This window comes from Cavia porcellus, unplaced genomic scaffold (genome assembly GCF_034190915.1).
Source record: "Cavia porcellus strain 051 isolate PalLab524CR breed Dunkin Hartley unplaced genomic scaffold, mCavPor4.1 scaffold_40, whole genome shotgun sequence".
Classification (NCBI taxonomy): domain Eukaryota; kingdom Metazoa; phylum Chordata; class Mammalia; order Rodentia; family Caviidae; genus Cavia; species Cavia porcellus.
Genome location: NW_026947523.1, coordinates 8094592 through 8113582, shown reverse-complemented (window position 1 = coordinate 8113582; position 18991 = coordinate 8094592). Strand labels below are relative to the sequence as shown.

The following is an 18991-nucleotide window of genomic DNA, read 5'->3' as shown; positions in this document are numbered from 1 at the left end:
GTTGGTACTTTTACAGTTTACTTTTAGTATTTGGTGTTAAATTTCCTGTCAGTGTATGCATGTATTTAGCAAAAGATGAACTTCATTGTACAAATCCTGAGTTGTTAAAAATTGGCGGGCAGTGTGACTGAGCTTTCTTTCTTCATTTTCCCTCCCTTTTAAAGCCTTTGTTTTAGGAAAAAGGAAATAGGTGTGTTTGCTGAACAGCCAAGCAGCCATTAGCTCTTCAAGACTGGACTTGTTGCTCTAATTTGGTTAGGGTTCAGCATGGCATGAGCAAAGGAAGATACCACTAAAGTAGTCATGTAAAGGAAGCAAACAACTGGAAATCTGAGCCCACATGCCCCATTTCATGGGCTTTCGGTAGAAGGCGTGGCTGTTTTGGGAAGCTTTAGATTTCTTGATGAAGGTGGCATCCCTCCAAGGTGTCCCAGTACCTGCGTGCGCCCCATTTCTGCTGTCCCTGTGCCATTTCTCTCTGTGTCTGAGGCCCATCTGCATGTGGAGGACTCTTCTGTCACTGTGCCCTCTGACACGGCACAGCAGGAGATTTCTTTTTGTTAGGGTCTTTGTTTCCTTTTCTGAGGCTTATGAGTTGTTTGGCTATAGTACACTTCTGGGCTTCTAAGATAGACTTTAAAAGTGTTTAGCTTGAGTGTCTAACTGATGTAAGAGCGGTGTTCCTGCTCTAATTGAGTGCACAGGAGCCAGATAAATGCAGGCTTTAGTTTGGAGATTTCTCTTGCAGCTATTCGGAGAGAGGGAAGGCTATTCTATTGGCTGTCTGCTTGTCCCCTTTATTGATTGGTTCCTTCTGTCTGTACTTTCCCGCTCACACTTGCTCCAAGTCTTCCCCTGGGCTTTTTGCCTACACCTGCTGCTAGCCTAGGTATTCTGTGTATGAGAGTTAAATGGTTGCGGGAGGAGCAGGGAGTCCTTGTTTGAGGTGAAATACATGAAGGATGTTAATGGCTAGGGTGCTAAAGTTAAAGTGTCCTGGCTCATTTATCTCTTTTCCCATTTTAAGATGTTTCTAGGAGGCAGGGTGCTTCTTCCTAAAGCATAAAGGAGGTACTGTCTTAGGAGACTCCTGACCAGCTCGCCTGTGCAGTAGTCTGTCTTTACACCCAGATACAGCCTCTCCTGGAGGTAAAAATAGGTAATCACTGAAACTTTCTAGAGATCTCCGTTTGCATCTCATTGTGGAGGAAGGTTTAATTCTACCATGGATGATTTGGAACAGTCTGCATATTTATGTTTGGGAGTATCTGAAGTTACCGCTTCAAACCTGTATGCAAAATAATGACGTGTCAGGAATAAAAGAGGACTGAACTGAATGGGTAGATGCAAGGGAGGTTTTGTGACTATACTGGGACAAGTAGCAAGTAGGACTATAGCCATTGCTGTGATGAGGTGTGTGAGCCAGCAACCAAGGAGGAGTGAGACTCCTGGGGAAATGGACGCTTCTCCCCCAGGTTCCTAGGCCTTGGTAGAGAAGCCTTAGGTGTGTGTCTTCTGAAGTCTGGATGGCATTCCTGTGTTCACTGTTCCCTTGACTTCCAAATCCATTTTGTTACTCATTTAAGAAAAATGAATCATTTTTCACTATTTAAATTTATTTTGTGAGAGTAACTTATGCATATTCACATGGAATTATAAGAAATAATCTTGTATACTCTTACCTAGGTTTGCCTAGTGTTTACATTTTGCTATATTGTCATTTTAAAATTGAAACTGTCTAGTTAAAAAAGATACTTAGCTATCTACAGCCCCTGGCTTTTCCTCCTCTGACACAGTAGTATTAGTTTTTTGTTTCCTTCTAAGTTGCCTACATTCATGTATAATTACAAATAAACTCTGTTTTACGCAATAGTGTTGTTTGGTTTTGGTTTTGGTTTGCAACTTGGTTTCCAACTAACTAAATTTTAAAATTTAACTATATACCTGGAAGAACTATCTTCATGAGCACAAAGAGTGTTTTCTTTTATAATGGCAGTATCCTTATGTAGCTAAAATACAGACCCTTTCTGACCCTAAGTTGTTACAGACATTGTTGCAGTGAATGTCCTTTGCACCTGTAATTTTCCACAAGTATAATTATTTTCCTGTGATTAATTCCTAGAAGTAAACTAGCTGAGTCAAAGACTATATATTTTTTTATTTTAAGAAGAATAAAACAAAACGATGGAAACATTTAATTTCAAAAGCAAGACAGTAGGAAATCAACCAGTCACTGTAATGCACATTGTGGTATAATTATTTTCCTGTGATTAATTCCTAGAAGTAAACTAGCTGAGTCAAAGACTGTATTTTTTTTTTATTTAAGAAGAATAAAACAAAACAATGGAAACATTCAATTTCAAAAGCAAGACAGTAGGAAATCAACCAGTCACTATAATGCACATTGTTGTCTTCTAAATAGATGCTCTGGCCATCAGACACAGGCCTGCAAAGTAAGCACTAAGTTGTGTCTTTACTTCAATTGCTATCATTTCAGAAAGTTCACACATGTGACTTCTAATTTCTTTTGTGTCTATGTCTTCTGGCCTTGTTCTGGGTGGGCTGGAGGTCTGAGACTGCACCCTGCTTCTTTTCCCTCCTATCCGAGATTCCTGGAGTGTCCTGGAGTGTCGGAGAGGTACAGGGCAGCTGCTAATCCGTGTTCCCCACCTGCCATGGCAGCAAGGCCTTGGGGGAGCTGCTTCCCCTCCTCCAGCCCTCAGAAGTAGGCCCGTGGAGGGGCATGGCCTCCCTTTCTCTGGCTCTGCAGCAGTGGCAGCTCGGAGGCAGGTCAGTAGAAGGGAGGTCAGTTGGGTCTTCTCCAGCCCAGAGTTGCGGGGTTGGGGTGGGGGAATTGTTTGTTTCTAATAAATTGACCATTACATTTCTAAAGTTCTGAAGTTATCAACAGACCATAGAAAGATACTGCTTTAGGCTCTTGCTTGAAACCAGCAGCTTCAGAAAATTGCTGGCCTTGATTGAGGGCCGTAAGACTGTATATTTTGATTTTAATAAATAACTACCAAATTCTTCTCTGTGGTGACTGTACTAGTATTAGTCTTACCAGTAAGTGAATGCCTTCTCTCCTGTCACCTTTGACAGTACTCTGTTAACTACATTTTATCTTTTTTTCTTTGTGAATTGTTCATTTCCTTTACCCCTTTTCTCATCAGATTGTTGGTCTTGTTGATTTACAGGGGCTCTTTATGTAAGGTGGAAGCTACCACTATCTGATATAAATGACTTTTTTTTTTTGTACAAGGGATCGGGGAGATCAAATTCAGGGCCTTGCACTTGCCAGACAGGCACTTACGCCACTGAGCCAGATCCCCAGCCCAATAACTGGTATTTTTTCGTAGCAAAACTTTGTTCTTGGTAAGTCTTACTATAGTAACTGTTTTAAAGCTTGCATACAGTCGATGAGGTGTAGTGACACCTGCCTCTATTAGCACTTGGGAGGCTGAGGCAGAAGGATCACTACAAGTTCCAGGCCAGGCTAGTCTACAAAGTGAGTTTAAGGCCGGCCTAAATTGCATAGTGAAACCCTGACTCCAAAAGACTAAATAAATAAAAAAGATTTCATAGAGTCACATTGAGAGCCATTGTTTATTTATGGCTTTTGAGTTTATATCCTAGTTAGAAAGAGTTTGTTCACTCTTCAGTTGGGGAAAAAAATAGCTATACAGTTCCTTAGAGTGTTTGAATGTCTTCCTGCCTTCCTCCCTCCCTCCTTCCCTCTTTCATTCATCTGGAGTTTATTTTCATGTAAAGAATGAGATATGCAGATCCCATTTTATAAAGAAGGCCCTGTGTGGGTCTTGAGTGCCTTCTCAGATGGAGAATGTCATAGCCACACCTCTTTCTGTGTGGCTTTGTAAGTGCTCAATGTGAAGGAGGGGGACCCTTGAAGCAGTAGCAGTAGCAGCCTAAATGTCCGCTATCGCTAGATGCCTCAGCACAGCCACTCTTTAGGATTAATTACATATACTACCTCTAATTGTTCCCTACACAAAAAAAAAAAAAAAAAAGAAAAAGAAAAAAAATTACATATACTACCATATTTTTAGATGCAGAAACTGACTTAGGGGCCATTAATTTGCCCAGCTTCTTACCATTATTAGTGTTTGATCAGAAACTATCAGATTCCAAAGCATGAGCTTTGTATCTGGCCACAGTGTAGATGGTGTGTGTCCTGGGAAAAGGGACTCTTGTGATAGTTGACCATGCTTGAGTACAGAACTTTGAAGATGTCCTGAAACACTCAGAAATACAGAAGTACTGTATGCGTTCATCAGTTAGAGTGCCTAGACTCAAAGGATGTATAGAAAGCATACTTCTCAACTAAACGGGTAGAAAAAGCCTTTTGATAGCTCATTTAAGAGAAAAGCTTTTGTATTGGCTCAGAAAAACATACTTACACCAAGCTGTTACTGAGATCATTTACTGAGGATAACAGTGCTAGCTCATTCACAAAACATGTCTCCACCATACCTCAGTAGAAATTGGATGGTGCACACACTATCTCCCAGTGAGATTTGGATGCCATTCTGAATAGAATTAGGAATCTTACATCTGATCCAACAGGAAAAGGTTGGCTTAGTTGTTACCAAAATGTTGTATATAAATCATCTTTTATTTTGACTGGTGTGTAATTTTAGTTGAACTGGGTGAGACAGGTTCACAAATCAGCTTTGCTCTGTAGTTCGTTGCTTATTACTATTAAACATGCTTTGTCTTTCAAAAATACACATTTCCCTTAAGGTAATTCAGTTATTATCATTCAGTTTGCTAAATTTACATGACAACTGCTGGCACACCAGAACATGACTTTCCATTTTTACTTTTCTGAAAATAGAGCACAAATTAAGAACCTTGAGAAGTAGGGTACAACTGTCACCTGTGGAATCCTGAATTCAGAGTTGGTTTCTTTCTGCTAATTGTTTTCAAAACCAAGGTAAGTGTCACAAATGGCACCCTTTCTCAGAGAATTTCCAAAATTAGAATAAGCTTAATAAAATGAGACTGCTGGGGTATAATTGCAAGGCTTGCGTGGCACCTGTCTCACTCAGCTGTTTGCCATAGGCACCGCGCAATCCCTGCAGAAGGTCTGAATCTCTCCTGTTTAGTTTCTGACATCAAGTACTGTACTGGGTTTTTTCTTAAGGCACAGATGTAAGCAAATCACTTTCCCTGATGGACCGCACAGGAACAAGACTCTCTGACCACCCTTGAGTCTTTGTCAAGGATAACATCCCCCCCTGCTGTTGTGGACACCTGATCAGAGGAGAGCCAAAAAATGTCCTGTTTGAATTTACTTCTTCGTTTTGATTTTGTCAATTTGCATGATGCTTTTAAATGATACACTGTGTAGCCCCATCTCTGCTGTCAGCAAGTGCATCCCCAGGAGAGGAAGTGCTGCTTAGTCTGGGGGAGGAGGCACAGGCCAGTGAGGAGGATCCCAGTCCCTCTGTCTGTGTTGGTAGCAAGAGGTTGCAGAGCCTGGCCCTCCCCCCACCCCCACCCCACCACGTCCAGACCCAGGCTCGCATTCCCCTTCCTCACACAAGAGGCCCTGCTGTGTGTAGCCCTGTTCCAGCACTTAAGGCCATTTTCAGGTCCTGGCCACTGAGTTATTGTCTGATCCTTTTGGATACCACACACTTTGACAGTCAGTGTAACACTTTCAACTGCTTTAGAGTTACCTTTAAATGGAGTTTCGGTTTACTGTAATTTTGTTGTGGAATAACTAATAGTCATACTAAATTCAAAGGTCTGTTATCATTTACTCTTTTAATATAAAAGTATAAAATGATATTAATGTTTAAATTTTAAAATTTTATTGTGATAAAGACACATTGTCATTAACTCTCCTGTCCTGTCCCTCAGTACTCAGAATACTTTCCCTTGCTTTGAACACATGTATGCCTTCATTCTTGGTGAAGTGTTTTTTACACTAATAAGTATTTGAAGTTTTAAACATTGGCCATATTTTTTGATTACATATACACACACACACACACACACACACACACACACATACATATATACACACTGGGCCATACACACAAAAAAATAGCAACAGCAAACATGATAATTCCCGCACTCAGGAGGCTGAGGCAGGAGGATTGCCAGGAGTTCAAGGCCAGCCTCAGCTGCATAGCAAAATTCTGTCAAGGGAGGAAGTGGCGGAGGGAGGGAGAGAGAGAAAACAAATAGTAACATAAAATTGAAAGCATCTGAATATCCTTAAGAGCAGTCTCTACTACTATGCATAAATTCTCAGTTCTCCTAAATACCACACCTTGGAATTCTAGGCCCATTTCAAGAACTACATTTCATCACTCCCCTGTAGTGAATGCTTCTTTCCAAAGCCATGGCTCAGGCCCATCTTCCTCGTTTTCTTTTCAGTTCTTTGCTGTTGAATGCGGAAGGTCTAGTGTTTCTCAGACATTTGTGGGTTTGTCTGGCTCGTGAGGTTTAAACATAGTTTTTAGAGGTTTCAAATTATAAATATTAGAGTATGTGGTGTGATCCTCGTCACAATGGTGTAGAACCACTCCTGATGTTAGGCTGTTAGAAGCCATTAAAAACCTATAGGTCCTTTGAGCTTGAAGAATCTTATTTGAGAGCAAGTAAAATCAGATGACTTCAGTAGTTGGAAAGTTAACAGACTTGACTGAGATACTGTACGACACAGGATGTAGGTGTTACTGGACAGAAGCTTAGGAGTCCGTGTAGGTGCTGATTGTTTACGGTGGTGCAGAGAATCGAAGCAATGAAATGTGAAGGTGAAGGTCTAAAAATCTAGATGTTTGGCTTATTAAGCCTCACAGGCGGTTCATTTCCCTGAAACATGAAACTGTGTACCCCATGAGGGAATGTATCTGCACAGGTGCTTCGATTTAAAGATCTGTGATCTTGGGGGACAGAATGTACACCCAGAGTGAAATTTCACCCGATAAAGAGATCTCACTTATGGGGCTGGGCCAGTCACGGTTCCGCCAGCAAAGCAGAGACCATTTTAGGAGCTATTTTAGAATGAAAGACTTGTTTTAAAATCCTGGCTTCCTGACATAAAAGGACATATACTGAACTGGTTATATGTGGAATGTGTATTTTGATGCATTTGGATTATGTGTGCAAATGATGAGTAATCTTTCAGTCCTCACAGTCTTCTTTTGCCCACTTACTAGATAAAATTTTTCTCAACTACAGATGATTGATCTTTTTTGTAGATTAATTTACATTTTTAAGAGTTTTCATACAAACAGAGTCATTCAGGATGTCCTCTTTATCTGACTTCTTTCACTGGCCATAATTATTTTGAGTTCAGTTCATGTTGTGTATATTAGTAGCTCATTCCATTTATTACTGATAACTTGTATGCTATATCATTATTTATCCACTCATCCTTAACGCATATTTGGTCAATTTCTAGTTTTCAATTGCTACAAATTAAAGCTTCTGTGAATGTTCATTTAAAAGTCTTTGTTTTTCTATTCTTTGGGATACTCAAGAGCACAGTGACTCAGTTATATGGCAGGTGTGTGTTTAACTGTTTGAGACTGCCAAACTGTTTTCCAAAGACATTGTGCCGTTTTATCTTTCCAGCAAGAGATAGTCTAATTGCCATTGCTAGGTACAACCAGTGTTAAAGTTTTTTGGGCATTCTAGAGGGATGGAGGGAGTGAGAGGAAGGGAGGGAAAGGAGCAAGAGGACATCTGATTTTGACATTGTCTTTTCAAAATGACTAATAGTGTTGAACACCATTTTACGTGCTCTTTGCTCTCTGTATATCTTCTTTATTGATACACATTCATATCTTTTGTTCATTTTATGGTTTTTCCTTTGGCTCTTTTTTTTTTCTCTCTCATTTTAAAAATGGAGTTTTCTAGCACCATTTGTTGAAAAAAGTAGCCTTTCTCCATTGAATTGCATTTACATCACTTTGGAAACTATCCTTATAAGTATTATTCTGTTCCTGAACTTCGTTTTATCCTGTTAACCTTTTTGCCTATCTTAGTGCCAGTACCACACTGTTCTGATTATTGTAGCTTTATAATAGTCTTGATGTCGGGTCATGTAAGTCCTCCAACTTTTCTCATTTAAAAAAGTATTAGCTACTCTGGGCCTTTACATTTCTAAATGAGCTTAAGTAAGAGCTTGTTGATATGGAAGTGCTATTGACACAAAGCTACTGTGCTAAAACAGCATGGTACAGGCACAAAAACAAACGTGAGGCTTGATGGAACAGAATAGAGGATGGAGGAGCACCTCAAGTACATTCAACAGTTTAATCTCTGACAAAGGGGTCAAAAATACACTTGAGGAAAGATAGCATCTTTAATAAATGGTGTCGGGAAAACTGGGTATCCACATACAGAAGATTGAACATAGACTTCTCTCTCTCACCATGTACTAAACTAAAATAAAAATAGATCAAAGAGCTAAATGTTAAATGAGAAGCACTTAACCTTCTGGAAGACAAGATAGATAAAACTCTTGAGTAAGGCATAGTAGCCTTTATCCCACCACTTGGGAAGCTGAGACAGGAGGATTGCTGTGAGTTTGAGGCTGGCTTGGGCTTTGTAGTGAGTTTAAGACCAGCTTGAACTACATGATAAAAGCCTGTCTCAAAACAAAACTCTTAAAAAAAATTATGAGTGTAGGCAAGCACTTCCTGAACAGAACTCCAGTTGCACAAGAGAAATATTGCCAAGAATCAGCACATGGGATCATATTAAATTTAAAAGTTTCTTCATAGCAAAATAACAGCCAACAGAATGGAAAGACAGCCTACAGAATGGGAAAAAAAATCTGGCCAGCAGTTCCTCAGACAACAGATTCATCCAGAATATATAAAGAAGGTAGACTTCCCTCCAATAAAGACCCAAGCAAAAAGTGGCAAATGAGGGGCTGAGGATTTAGCTCAGCGGCATAAGCGCCTGCCTTGCAAGCAGGCAGTCATGAGTTTGATCCCTGGTACCAAAAAAAGGAAAAAGACAAAAAAAAAAATGGCAAATGAGATAGATACTTCACAGAAGTACAAATGGTCAATTAATGCATGAAGAAATGTTCACCATCACTGGCTATTAGAGAAATGCAAATTAAAACAACACCGAGATTCCATCTTATACAAGAAGAAATGGCCCTTATCAAGAAATCAAATAATAACAAATGCTGAAGAGGCTGCAGGAAAAAAGGAATACTTCTATACTTTTGGTGAGAACACAGACTAGTACAGCCAGTATGGAAATCAGTATAGAGATTCCTCAAAAAATTAAAACTAGGGGGCTGGGGATTTAGCTCAGTGGCATAAGCGCCTGCCTTGCAAGCAGGCAGTCGTGAGTTTGATCCCTGGTACCAATAAAAATGAAAAAGACAAAAAAAAAAATTAAAACTAGAAATTCCATTTGACCCAGTTGTTCTCCTTCTAGGTATCTTCCTAAAAGATTAAAAGAAATCGCATCACAATGATACATGCATATCATATTTACAGCAGCACAATTCATAGTAGCTAAATCTTGGAAGCAGTTCATATGTCCACCCACAGATGGCTGGATGAAGAGAAGGTGGTTTTACTGACAGTGGAGTACTGCTGTGCTCTAAAGAAAGACACTTGAGTCTTTTGTAGGAAAGTGATGCCCCTTGAGACCATAATGTTAAGTGAAATAAATCAGACATATAAGCTTAAATAACACATGGTTACTCGTATTTGAGAAACCTAGAATAATGTTAATAATCAAAAGAAAAGGTAGATAGTAGGAAGTAGGGAGATAGACTGATCTCAGAGGGGAAGGGGATCAGGAGTTGGAGGGATGAGGTATGAAACACAAGAATCGGAATATGTTATGTGTATGTACCAACTGCACACAAAGATTGCAAACACCATGTACTACAAACATGTACTAAGAAAGGAAGAGGTGATCAAGACATGTGGAGGGGAAAGGGTAGGAAGAGAAAGGGGTGAAAAACAGGATTATGCACATACAACAACTTCACCCAAGGAATGTAAGCACTACACCTGGATGCTAATAAACTAAAGGACAGTACTGATAGGATTGAGATGCGGATTGTGTTGAATCTGTATGAATATACACCTTAAAATTTAGTCTTCGGATCCATGAATGCGTTACACTTTTCCTTGGTTGGAGTGTGCAAGTCTTGCATATTTATGTCCAATTTATCCTAGAGGGACTTTCTTGGGTTTTTTTTTTAATGCTGAAGATTGAAGCAAGGGTCCCCTAGCTCCTAAGCGGGAATGTCGTAGTGGGAAAGGTGTGGCAGAACAAAGCTGTTTGGATCACTGCAACCAGGAAGCAGACCCAGCAACAGTGCCAGAAAAGAGAGGACCAGAAACCCTAGGTAGTAGGTGGGGTCCCGCCTCCACGGTACACCCAGACACACCCAAAAGTGTGCTGCACTGCTCTACCAGGCTTTTTTTTTTTTTTTTTTTTTTGAGATAAGATCTCCCTGCGTACCCCAGGCTGGCCTTGAACTCACAGTGATGCTCCTGCTATCTCGTCCAGCTCCACCAAGCATATCTTAACCATGTAAATTGACATGATTACTAATCACACAAAGATTTCTTTGCTTGTACTGCAAATATGGAACCCAGGAAATTCATTAGAAGCTTATAAGTCAAAGGCAGTATTGGCAAAAATCTTATTGCTGTACTTCATTGATTCTGTAACACATTCTTTTACTTACATGATTATTTCAGTGACATTTCTTGCATAGCCAGTACTATCTGAATTATTTGTCTTTTTAAGGTACTTTTGTAATCAATTCAAATACTAATTCCTCAGTGATTTAGCATTGAAGTACTGATAGGTATAACAAGGCATAAGCTTGATAGTGAAGTATGACTATGAAAAATAATTACAGTCTGATATTTTCTTGGAGAAAAACAACCAAGTGCATGCTGAGTACACCTGTATTCCCAGCACACCTGTGATCCAAACACACTAGGAAGCTGAGGCAGGAGGAATGAAAGTTCCAGACCAGCTTGGCAGTTTACTGACTTTCCAAAATCTTGAGACCATAAAATAAAAAACACAAAAGGAGCTAGGGGTCCCTGGGTTCAATTCACAAAATTAAGTGGAGCTGGAGATGTAGCTTTGTGGTAAAGTGCCCTTGGGTTTGATCCCCATTACAAAAAAAGGGATGAGAGAAGGGAGACAAAGAAAGGATGAGAGAACCAAAGATGATAGCAAACAGGAAGATTAAAAAAAAAAAAAAAAAAAAAAAGACAGAGAAGGATGAAGTGCCTGATGCCTGTGCATCTTGAATTAGGCCGAGGGACCAGCAACTAGTTAAAAATGAAGAGTTGTAAGTCTCATCCAAGACATGTTAAATAAGAATCCACATTTAACAGCATTCACTTTAAAGTACTATTTTACAGAACTTCAAAAGAAAGCTAATCCATATGTAAGAGCTGTGTTATGTTTTGTTACTGACATATTACCTATCACATGTCACAAGATTGATTGGAAAGCAGGAGAAATTTCTGCGTCCGGGATTAATGAAAAAGAAATTAATGAAAAAGAAAAACTTAGTTTTCTAGATTTAATGTCATTGCTTTCTTCCTGTGAAACACTCAGTCTCAAAATGAGTTTTGTACTGTTTGGCTTTGTCTGCTAATTTAATATCATGTACGAATTACATTAGCATCCCATTAAATTCCTTCAGTCATATCCAGCAAATGAAAAAAAATCCAACACAGATATTTGAAGTACTCTACTATGTAATTTCCTCTGCCTGAATGGATACATTTCAGCGTGCTCTCTTTTGTGCAGTTTTAATTAAAAACATTCTAAATGGATGCTTGGAGCACTTGCTTAACTGTCTTCATTGTGCTCTTTTGGTTCATTTTTCTTTCCTTAAATATGCATTATTATTAGTCCTTAATGGGTAATGATTGTTTTGTATCTGGTTATTTTCTGTTTTATAAACTGCCAAAAATACCTTTTGTCTTTCAAGGAAGTACATGATTGTACAAGTAATATACTAGGCGCGTTTTGAAAACTCCTAAATCTGCGTTGGGCAGAGGTCTTAGTGTGTAGACAGTAGGGTGCACTTCTGTTGGTGTACGGGGATTATTAAATGATGATGCCATCTTTCAGGTCTTTGAGAAGACAAAGGTCAGTCAAGTGCCTCCGAGGACACCTTAGCCAGGTTCCAGGGGGAACCTCTTCCTCTTTTTACACTTGTACGAAACTAATGAGACAGATATAGGCTCTCGAATGCAACCTGTCCTGCTCCCTGACATGATGGGTGCCCTGTGTGTTTCCTGTCAAAGTCACACGCAAATACACCATATTGACAGCATAAGTGACAGCTCCCTACCTAGTGTCTGGGAAATAGGCCAAAAAGGGCTTGAAACTGGGATTGACCAAACTGGTGTGCACACCACCACAAAAGTGAAACAACAGCTTATGTTAAGTTCTTGGTAAAATGATTGCATTATAAATTATGTGGGTGAGGGACAGTTTAAACAGGCTTGTGGGATCAAATACCCAGTGTACTTAAGAGAAGGAACTCTTGATCAATAAGATGGTAACAGTTTGAACATAGTAGGGTGAAGTGAAGAATATTTTTGAGAAAGTAATATTTCTGGGACTGTAGACTAAACAGTTTATAAGCTTCCATTTGACTTCCATGTGACTTTCATAGTTATTACAAAAGTTGTTTAAAGTAGAGGACCTCTTAAGAAAGTTTTAAACAGGAAACCAAAAGATACAGATTAATGGGTTTCATTTTGGCAGATTGATACATGCACATAACATTTTGATTAATAAATTACCCCCTGAAAGTTCTTTTAATTGAAAATTTTTACTGCAATATTTATAGATTCGCATGCAGTTGTCAGAAATAATATAGAGAAATTCCATGCACTCTTTCCCAGTTTCTAGCAAAGGTAATTTCTTGCAAAACAATTAACATGTTGGCATTCATATGGCCTCTGGGTCTTAAATCTCTACAGTTTTGTATTTCTGTGTATGTCATGAATTCTGTGCAGTTTTATCCAGCCTAGGTTCATGTATTCACCACTCTCAAGGTACAGAACAGTTCTGTCACCACAAGGTTCACTAACGTCACTTTTTTTTTTTTTTTGTACTGGGGATCGAACTCATGACTTCACACTTGCCAGGCAGGCACTTAGCCACTGAGCTAAATCCCTGGCTAACGTCACTTTTTAATAGCAGGCTTCGCCCTCTCCTGCAATCTCTGGTGACCAATCACTTATTTTGGAAATGTTACATAAATGCCACTATACAGTACATAACCTTTGGTACTGGCTTTTGTCCCTCAGCATAATTACCTGGAAATTCATCCAACATGTTGATCTATAAATACTGTGTTCCTTTTTATTGAGAAGCTCCTTTTATTGGTTTGGTATTGGTTTGCCTTTGGCATGTTTCCCATGCTGGGTGGATTGCTGTATGTGGTCAGGTCTGCTGGCCCCAGTTGTGTGGAGATATTTGTAAACTCTAGGGCCAAAGGTGGAGCTAGCCTTTCCACAGTGCCTAGGATAAGATTTGATGCTGTTATAGCCAGTTGTCCAGGCCTTAGACATCTGGAGCCATTTTCCTGTCTGATTGAGCCCTGACTGAGTTGAGGTGCTTGGCAGAGCTCTGCAGTCCGCTTGCTGGTGAGCATTACTGTTTTCAAGCCTGCGACTGTCGGCCCTGCTTCTCCTGCATGCTTGAGGCCTTCAGGAACTGACCATGAGTCTGGCTGGTGGAAAGCAGCTGGTCTCTTACCTGCATTATACAACCATGATGAGCTCACCATGTCTGTGCTTCAAGTGCTTTGAACACACCAAAAGCTCTGCAGGCTCACCTCAGAACCCCCAGGGTGGCAGGGGCAGCACAGGTTCCTTCCCGCCCTGGAGAGAGGTGCCATCATCCAGGTCATGCGGTGCGAGACCGCCATGGGAAGAGTATCAGAAGGGCTGGCAGCACCACCGCCCGTGTGCTGCTTCCCTCCTGGCCAGGGCTCAGTACCGGGCATGGAGTGGGCGCCGAAGTGATGAGTGAGTGAAGTGGAAGGGGAGCTCTGGGGTGGAGATCTAGCCTTCCCATGTGAGTGAGGCTGCGTCACTGCCCAGGAAACTGAAGGGTGTGAGTATTGGGAGGGTGGTAGATGAGGGGATGGGTACCCCATTTCTGCCCTCCAGTAATAAAGCCCCCAAATTCAAGCACTTTGCTGTCTAGAGCCACTCACTCGTCAGGTTTCTTTTGGAGTGAGAAGCTCACAGTACTGCCTCCCAGCGGTCCTCTGGCCTCAGCCTTCAGAGTAATTGGCCCTACAGGAGCACATCTCCATGCTCCCAGATCTTTTTTATCATTTAGATCTCTACTTGAGTATCACAGAAGCAGTGAACATCTCCTGTTCCCTATCCGTGCGCTCTTGGATACTGTCTGGGTGTTTACCTGGCCTTATTTCCTTCACACCATTTGTCAGGTTTTCCTGGTGTTGGTTTTATCTGTACATTCTAGGGTATGCTCACCATGAGGAGAGGGCTTCTCTCTCCTGCCCACTGTCCCCTCCCCAGCATTTGAACAGGTGTGCAGCACGTGTTAGTCACCCAGTGTATGTTTCTTTAGTAGGTGACTTTCTTCCTTGTTTTGAGTCTTTCTGCAAACACATACCCCAGTGAATGTTCCTTAGGTTATGAAAAGTAATGGTTACTGTTTTTTAATTTCCTGAAATTCTAGGGATTGAACCCAGAGCTTGTATCTGCCTGGCAAAGCACTTTAGCACTGAGCCACACCCCAACCCTGCATGGCTCACTGCCCGCAATTCAGTAACCTTTATCTGGACACCCTCCTGGATTCCCAGTACTTGTGCAGGGTGCATGTGACAGGAAGAGTCAGGCTGATCCCTGTGCTCTCAAGTGTGCCGTCCCCTGGGAAGGAGGCATGCCAGCCATCTGCTGGAAGAGAGGTGGCCTCTTTGCGGAAGATGAGAGTAAGAGGTTTCATGACTTTGGTTTCCAGACCCAGTTTGATTCTTCACTAGGTTATGGGAAGATGCACACAGATCAGTTTGACAATGCTTTCACTTCAGAGAGCGCCACCACCTCTCTGGTCTCATTTCTTCCAGCTTCTCCATTGCACCCTGTGCTGTACCCCTCTTGCCATTTCTCAGGCATGCGGTCTTGCTCCTTTGTATTTGCCATTTTCTCTGTCTGTAGTATTCTGAGAGTTACACTGACCAGAACACCTCAGTGGTCTGCACTCTCATGCCACTTTATGGAAGTGGCCTTTCTTAGCCGTGTGCTGGGAGGCAGCACCTCCTCCCCTGCTGTTCTCCATCAGTTCACTGGATCCCGGGGTGTTCCTACCTCCCGAAATTATGCTTTCAGCATACATTTTGTATATATCCCATTTGTTGCCTGTCCCCTCTGCTGCAGGTTAAGCATCCTGGTTTTGTTTTTGTCATATCCCAGACCTTAGGAAAGTACCTGGCTCTTGTTGGGACACCTAAAATAGTTTAAGTGTAGATTTGAAGAATTGTTATCAATGATTCTCAACCTAGCTACATATTAGAACTCTATGGGAGGGGGCTTTAAAAATCTTAGAGATTTTGATCTAATTGTTCTAGAGTGGCTGCCTGGGCCATAGTTTTGTGTTTGGTGTTAAGTGTTTGTCATTTGGGTTTTATTTCATTTGGTTTTGTTTTGGGAAACAATCTCAAACTTACAGAATTTGAATCTGTATGATTTTGAAAAGCTGCTTTTTTTTCTGAGTCATTTGAAAATAAACTGCTAACCCTGTGCCCTGTTATTTGCAGCCTTTTATCAATTCCGTTGTTTTTAACAAGAACCTTATCCTGTAAACCCACTATCTCATCATCAAAGGAAAACATGGACGTTAATACAGCACCATTAATTGACCCTCCCTCCCCCAGCCAAGATAGCACACCGGTCCACAACACAGCACATTGGGTTTTGTCTCCTTGGTGGTCTTCTATTCAGAACAATCCCTCAAACTTTTCTTGACTTTCCTGGCTTGAAACTTCTGGAAGATTGCAAGCCAGTTATTTTGCAGGGTGCCTCTCAGTGTGGAATTGTGTGACAGTTGCTCGTAATGATATTCAAGTTGTACATATTTGAAAACGGTATCACGGAGGTGACCTCATATTGTTCTTACCACATCCTGTCAGGGAGCTCATGGCTTCAGTGTGTCTCAGTGCTGGTGACATTCTCATGGATTACTTCATTAAGGTGTTATCTTCCCAGCTTCTCTTCTTCTGTAGTTACTCTTTTCCTCTTTAAAATCAGTAAATATTTTATGGAGAAGTGTTTTGAAACTATGTAAATATCCCATTTCTTGTCACTTAACGATTTATTTATTTCCTTCTGTGTATAAGAATTTTGTTTTTCTAAGTTTTATGCAATAGTTTATAATCTCTTACTATTGTTACTCCTTTTGACACTTGTTTTGTCCCAGATTCAGCTTGTAGAAGCCCTTTCAAATTGTTTTCTGTGACCATTTAGCCTGTTGCTTTGCTCTTGAGTACTTCTAATCTTGTGGCAAACATATATCCCAGGTTCATCTTGGACTTTGCTTGCCCTAGCCCCAGTTGGCTTGTTTTCCCAAAGAACTCTGGTTCTTTTAGTAAATAATGGTATTTAGAAGCCCTAATCATAGGTGCTGTCAGTTTATTGCTATTTGGGTGTTACTTGTTTTGTAGCTGTCACAATGGCAAACAAGAAATAATTGTGTGTGTGTGTGTGTGTGTGTGTGTGTGTGTGTGCGCGCGCGCGCACACATGAAGGGAAATGTACATGTGCAAAGTTAAATCCATATAAATAGTTGTATTTGTCCCCATATTTCTCTCTAACTGTATTGAAAACAATGAGTTTATGCTAATAACTAACTTAGATCCTTTTAATTTATGTAATTCTTTTTTCAGTGGTGCAAAATCTGGATACTGAACTTGCTTATTGGTCATTTCTCTAACCAGTCTCCCATTCCCACCAGTCTGAAGTCCTGTTCACTCTACTTGGGCTCTAACTCAGTTCAGGGTTTTTTTAAAGCTCCCCAAATAATGCTAATACACAGCCTCGATGGAGCACCCCTGAATTAAGAGAAAAGTGAATCCCACACCATTTGAGTCATTTAAATAGCAGATTTTTAAAGTCAGGTTTGAAAAAATAAATTCTCCCTAAGGAAATAAAATATAAGAAGACTAAATTCTTTACCAGGAATTTAGTATAAAAAAAAATCAATGAAAGCATAGCCCATCTCCTGGAAAACTTTGAAAAATACTTGTTTTGAAAATAAATCCACATCCAGTGTGTATGAATTTCAATCCCTTTCCTTGGATTACCTGTTTATGGGCGAAATGTTCAGAAAGATTAGTTGTTTTTAAAGAGTATGTCAACAGCATTTTTAAAATAAACTTTTAGAATAATTTTAGACTTAGAGAAAAACGACAGCTTGGTTTTTTAAAGTGCTGAGTTTTTAGTGCAGATATCCAGGCTGTGGCTGCTCCTTTGCTGTAGCATGTTTCACTATAAAATGTGAAAGCCAAGTTGTGACAAAGAACCACATCCTGTCCTTCCGTTTGCAAGTGAAAAAGCAGGAAGCCCTTGGAGCCAAATCTAGCAAGGTCTGTGGCCAGCATACCTTAGATGGTCACCATCCATCTGGCTGGTTTCGAAACCCATTTTCAGATTGCGCACTGCTGCCAGTGAGTTTTCTCCACAAGCATCCCCCTGTACACTGCTAGAGACAGAAACTGAATCTAGAGAAACCGAGCAGAATCTCTTCCTCGACTGCATTGTAGCTGTTTTATTTTGCCTTTTTGAGACAGGGTTTCAAACTTGCAGCCCACCTGCCTGCCTCACCTCTCAAGAGCTATGATGAATGGCATGCATCACCAGGCCTAGCCCCTTGATGGTCCTTGTAAAGTTTTCATAGATGTTACTGCTATAATGTGAATTTTGCACATTAGGCTCTTGTGTATTTATGCCAGAGTACAGAGGAGAAAAATGAACATTTGTGAAAACGAAGTCTGGGGCAACCCGTAGGTAAAATGATTTTTAAGAAAATTTTATTTCTCCTGTGCATGGTCACATGTGCCTATAATCCCAGCACTCAGAAGGCTGAGGCAAGAGGATCATTGTAAATTTGAGACCAGCCTGGACTACATAGTAGGTTCAAGGCCAGCTGGAACTACATAGTGAAACCCTGTCTCAAAAAACTAAAAAGGAAAAAATGTTTGCTTATTTCCTATTGCTAAGATGTTACTTATATACTTGTAAAAGCCCACCTTGGTTTGGGGCCTCAGTTCCTTTTGTATAGGTTAAGTGTATGAAACTAGATATTTGGAGACTTGAGTCCTTTAGGAATCATCTTTGTGATTTTTGCCATTTGCAACCTTATTTCCTTAACATTTTTTCTTTTAATTCACTTAACTTCTAGGTGATGTCTGTAAAACCATGGATTGATGTGTCAGATCACTTAAAATCCTTTCTTTTTGCTGGGTAGGGGAGCACCAGGGATCAAACTCGTGGCCTCGCACTTGCCAGGCAGGCACTTACGCTGCAGAGCTAAATCCTCAGTCCCATACAATCCTAAATCCTGCAGTATCTATTTGATATGCTGGGGAATTGAGAACTAGATTTCTGACTCTTTCTTCTACCCTTGAAATTTAGTTAGCTCCATATCTGGGCTTCCTACCTTGAGCACTAAAGTTACACAGCAAGGTCTTCCCAGTGAATAGAATAAAAGGTGTTGGCATTAAAATAAATGCTAGGTTTCAAAATGTACATTAGAAATTATATTAAGATTTTAGTATATTTCTTCAACTGGAGTGTTTATTACTGTATGTTGTTTTTATATTAAGTGGGTAGCGTAAACCCTGTTAAACATAATTCATCTATACAGGAGGATTCATTGTGAATTCACCCAAAGGGAATATAATTGATTTATAGAACAGTCAGTTCCTGACTTACAAACACAGGCAGAACCA

General features: G+C 40.4%; 1 protein-coding gene and 1 non-coding gene across 7 annotated transcripts in view; one reads left to right on the top strand and one right to left on the bottom strand.

Annotated features, from left to right (window-relative positions):
• The window catches only part of Tnrc6b (trinucleotide repeat containing adaptor 6B), a 237924-nt gene that overhangs the window by 147179 nt on the left and 71754 nt on the right, over positions 1 to 18991 (top strand). The gene's annotated exons all lie outside the window — the stretch shown is intronic.
• Positions 2853 to 2989, bottom strand: LOC111757041 (small nucleolar RNA SNORA2/SNORA34 family). The gene has a single exon (XR_002791427.1). It is a non-coding gene; the product is annotated as a small nucleolar RNA SNORA2/SNORA34 family (small nucleolar RNA).